Source organism: Gadus chalcogrammus, chromosome 11 (assembly GCF_026213295.1).
Source record: "Gadus chalcogrammus isolate NIFS_2021 chromosome 11, NIFS_Gcha_1.0, whole genome shotgun sequence".
Lineage (NCBI taxonomy): Eukaryota > Metazoa > Chordata > Actinopteri > Gadiformes > Gadidae > Gadus > Gadus chalcogrammus.
Genome location: NC_079422.1, coordinates 7,977,413 through 7,982,919, shown reverse-complemented (window position 1 = coordinate 7,982,919; position 5,507 = coordinate 7,977,413).

Sequence of the window (5,507 nt, the reverse complement as noted above, 5' to 3'; positions counted from 1 at the left end):
ACATCTTACCATGTGCGTCCCCATAATGAAGACAGCTAAAAGTGTTAGTGTGTTACTCTGTGTGTGTGAGTGTGTAATGTGAACGTCATCGATTGGAAGGCAGCTACGGGTGATCTATTTGTGTGTGTGTGTGTGTGTGTGTGTGTGTGTGTGTGTGTGTGTGTGTGTGTGTGTGTGTGTGTGTGTGTGTGTGTGTGTGTGTGTGTGTGTGTGTGTGCGTGCGTGCGTGCGTGCGTGCGTGCGTGCGTGCGTGCGTGCGTGCGTGCGTGTTTGTGTACATGGCTTTGGGTAGTGTATATCTGCTTTCTATGAAAAGGTTGAGGTCATCGGTTTTATTTATTCTGAAAAAGGTAGTCTCAGACTCAGTGTGTTGACGTGCACATCACTAAGCCCCTAGGCCTCTAATGATAAAACTCTACACACCGACTCACTCACCAACCCACTCCTATCATTCATTTGTATTTCCATTTTTTAATCCTATCTTCCGCCTTCTCTTGCGCTATATCTCCAGGTCTCCATCGCTCCGTCTCCCCATCTCTCCATCCCTCCGTCTCCCCATCTCTCCATCCCTCCGTCTCCCCATCTCTCCATCCCTCCGTCTCCCCATCTCTCCGTCTCTCAGCTCCCTCACTCCCTTTCTCTCAACTGTAATCAGTTGTGAGTAATTCACATTGTTGCCAAAAAGCAAAGTCACCCTTTCTTTAACGCAAACACACACACACACACACACACACACACACACACACACACACACACACACACACACACACACACACACACACACACACACACACACACACACACACACACACACACACACACACACACACAAACCTCTCACATACATACTTATGCTCTAGCACAGACACACCCATCCACACGCGCACACACAATCCCCCACATAGGGACACACATTGCTATAGGCGACAGGCCACCCCTTGACAGTAATAAAGCATTAGGGCTGCTGTTCCCTCAGCACCACCACAACCACAACATAACAGAAACACCAACAATTACCACAAACACACACACACAGGCACACACACGCGCACACACACACACACACACACACACACACACACACACACACACACACACACACACACACACACACACACACACACACACACACACACACACACACACACATGCTAGGGGTAAGCCCTCAGCTAACATCATCATCTGGCCAAGCGAGCCTCAGAGCCCCATATGTTTCCATCGCGTGACTAAAGTGTGCTCTCAAGTGATATGTACTCAATATGCCCATCTACTTATCTCTGCCAACCCCCCAGCACCCTTTCCCCTGGTGCACCACAAATGTAATCATTGTCAGGGCAGCAGAACGTGTCGTGGCATCGGCAGGGCGCGGCCAGCGGCACTAAATCTGGATGGGCGTCCACTTGATGCGATGTGAACGAGGGCCAATGGCTGATGGAGACTCATGAGAACTTATGGGACTGGATTGAGTTTGTTGGTAATGGCTTATGATGGAGTTTATTTTGCGGCACTAAAGAGAAATGACTAATAGGTCCATTAGTAGAAAATAATTATAATGAGAGAGAGAGAGAGAGCGAGAGAGAGAGAGAGAGAGAGAGAGAGAGAGCGAGAGAGAGAGAGAGAGAGAGAGAGAGAGAGAGAGAGAGAGAGAGAGAGAGAGAGAGAGAGAGAGAGAGAGAGATAATAATAATGATCAGCGGAGAAGGCAAAATGGTTAGGGCAGCATGGAAAGAGAGAGAGAGAGAGAGAGAGAGAGAGAGAGAGAGAGAGAGAGAGAGAGAGAGAGAGAGAGAGAGAGAGAGAGAGAGAGAGAGAGAGAGAGAGAGAGAGAGAGAGAGAGAGAGAGAGAGAGAGAGAGAGAGAACGTCGCCCTGGGTTCATTTATTTAATGACGTTTCTGACAACAGGAGTGTTCCTGGCAGGTGGTTGGCTTGGGAGACAAACGTGAAGGTAGTTTGCCGTAGGCCGACATTTGTCTCCATCATGCTGATGATTAGGCATCAGGTATCATCCTCATATCAATAAAATGACCCTATTCTACCAGTGAAGTCATTCTTGAGCAAGATGCCCTATACTCCATACCTGCTCCTGAATGATGCCAAAGTATCTAAAAGGGATTCATTGTATGTTGCTTTCAGCAAAAGCTAGAGTGACAAACTCTAGAAAACTCTCCTTTTCTGGCTTGTTTGTTGTTTCATTCACTGTTATTTAATGTGGCATGACTAATGATGATAAACTGCTTGACCTTCCCCCTTTAAAAAAATATTAAGCGATTTCTGGTAAGTGCAGCGCGGTCCCTACCACACAGGTGAATCAATAGAGGTTATACAGATTACCAAATGCTTTATTGTGTGGGTTTTGGCCTACGTTATTTTAATTCTCAACAGAGAAGCAATAAAACTACAGTTTTCTGGTTAACTGGTGAAGATATATAAAAGATTATACGTCACGTTTTCCAATACATGTATGGGAATATGATATCATTATAACATGGATCCTTGCTGTTATTTAATTTAAAGTAAAGCTATCTCTCCTTTGACAAAGTCAACTTTTGGCAATAAAAACAGGTAGATTCAATGGGAATGAAGAGAGCTTAGGGTACTTAATATGAATAACTACAGATAGCATAGCACAGATAGTGCACACACTACAACTAGGCCAGATGGCAACCACACATCTCTGCTTGCAGATCAGCTCTGCGCTAGCATATTGTGAGCTAGTTTACCTCCGACTATGTGGTGTCAGGGGAAAGTAGCTTGTAGAGCAAAGTAGCGTGTGTCTCCTGGCTGCAACGCGCAGCCTATCTGTGCGTGTTGCAGAAAGACTCTTTGATGACACTTCCGCACGTTAAAGTAGGTTAATTATTCAGCGAGACGCTCCGCAACTCAACTCAAGGTTCCCGTGCTTCGCATGGCCTTTCTTCTTCTTCTGTTTTCTTGTGTGTTTGTCGAGCCACAACATAGGTACAGCGCCTGGTAGCGTGTAGCTACAGCTAGCGCTACCCTTGCCTGGAGGGATAATCTCTTTCTCGTTGCACGAAACCTTTTTCCCGCTGCAGCCTTGATCTCGTACCAGCGGCCCGTTGGTGGCATCCGTGCCAATTCCGCCGCTAGGCCCAATCAGCCGAGGCTGTCGCATGGAGGCCCTGTGTACCACGGGTCCACCACCCCCACCCAGAGGGTCCCTGGCCTTCTGGAGGGTCTGGTGGGACCTGGGGGCCGGGGGGGGGGGGGGGGGGGGGGGGGGGGTCAAAGGGGCCGAGGGTGTTGGTGCCAGTGGTGTCAAGACTGTAGATCTTATTATTTTGCTGGCTGGGGACCGCATGCGTCAAACTGTGAGTGTCATTTAGCTATCTACACAGAGCGCTCCCGAGAGCTTGTTTTGTTATTAAAATATGGGACAAGCTTCCCCTGCAGCCCATATGCGGCTCCGTGCGTGTGTACGGTGTGTGTGTTGTTGCGTGTGTATGCGTGCGCGTTTTTTATATGCAAAGAAGAAAGTGCAGAGAAGGTGCTATTACTCAGAGTAACCCTGCTTTCCCTTAGAGGAATGAAGGATTTTATACAGGGAAGTGTGTAAGTGAGCGTATGACTGACTCTAAGTGCGGATGTGTGTGACTTTGTAAATGTTCATTTGCATACACCTGTGTTTGTGTGTCTGTGTGTGTTTGTGTGTGTGCGTCAGTGAGCTGCCTGACACGGATCAAAAAGAAGCGGTAAATGTGCTTAATAGTGTTCATGTATTTTTCATATCTGAGGTGAGGTTCTTTTTGACCTGTAGTCATGCACACGTGTGATGAAGTGTTGTTGCGTTGCAAAGCACTCTAAATAACGAGCTCCCACAGCTGGAGTTAAATCACCTAAGTAAGCTCAGGTTTCCCTTCAGCACCGCTAGTTTCTCCTTCTCCTTCCATTCGTTTGATGGCTGCCGGTTTATACACTCCTGAATATGTGATCTGCCTTTCAAACAGTTGGTGTAAATTCTCCACCTGGTGGGGATGAGCGCCCCCCCCCCCAGGGTATTACCGGGTCCGTGAAAAGGCAAAGACAATAAAAGTCCTAATTTATTTTGAAATCTACTTAATGAGCCACTTTGAGCGGCGTGTAAGTGTCTCAGACTTGACAATTTTTTTCCAGAGGCGTCAAATTTTAGGAACATTGCAATAAATGCAATAAATGTAAGCTTATTTCTAGTTTTTGGCTCGGGGGGGGCGGCGATATAGAAGGGACCCCAGCCCCATCCCCCATCCCCCAAAAAAAGACATAAAATAGGTAATTGAGCATCTGTATGAGTGGTCACGTCACCGTGAGATCTCCATGAACCGTTGGATCAAATTCTGCCTCCCAATGGCTTCCCCTCTGGAACGGCACCTGCTTATTCTCCTCAAGGTCTTACATTTCACAAATAAACAGGTCCTAAAAAGCCTTAAATTGATCTTCACAATTCCTGCAAGTCCTCCTTTCCACGTGTGTGTCTTTCCTGTAGCGGTGTTTGAGAGAGAGGCAGAGTTCAGGTTGTGTAATTGAGTTTTGCTATTTTCTAGAAGGTTTAAGAAGTCGGTTTAAACATCATAAAAATGTTATGTTTCCTCAAAGTAGAGTATAGGCCACCTGTGTTTCCCTATAGGAGAGTAAGTTTGTAAAATATCTCAAGATGGTGGTTTGAACCTGAAAGAAAGGCCTATGTTTTTAATAGTTTTATAGAAACTCAGCCATACCAGAAACTATATTTAATTTATTTATGTTTTATTATTTTCCACCCATTTACAAATATGCATGCAAAGTAACATTACAAACACACATACACACACACATACACACACACAAACACACACACACACACACACACACACACACACACACACACACACACACACACGCACACACACACACACACACACACACACACACACATACACACACGCACACACACACACACACACACACACACACACACACACACACACACACACACACACACACACACACACACACACACACACACACACACACACACACACACACACACACACACATATCCCCACAAACACAAACACACACTTTATTTATTTAGTTTTTAGGCTAATTAGTTTGAGATCCAGGGGAGAACAGTAATTGCCTCCCAGGAGTAAAGGGGGATGACAAAAGCGGAGTGAAGATGTATGCCTTGAGGAAAAGATGGATGAGTGTGTGTGCTTGTGTGTGTGTGTATGTCTGTTTGTGTGTGTGTTTGTGTGTGTGTGTGTGTGTGTGTGTGTGTGTGTGTGTGTGTGTGTGTGTGTGTGTGTGTGTGTGTGTGTGTGTGTGTGTGTGTGTGTGTGTGTGTGTGTGTGTCTGTGTGCATGTGCGTTCTTGCATGTGTGTGCATGTGCACGACCAGCGATAATAGCGCATATGTTTGGCATGGACCGTGTATGTAAGGGATTCCTGACTGCCAGAGTAACTGCTGTATAATTTGAATGACAGTCAGCATGAGATGGTCCCGCAGAGTGACACACACACAGGGATGAG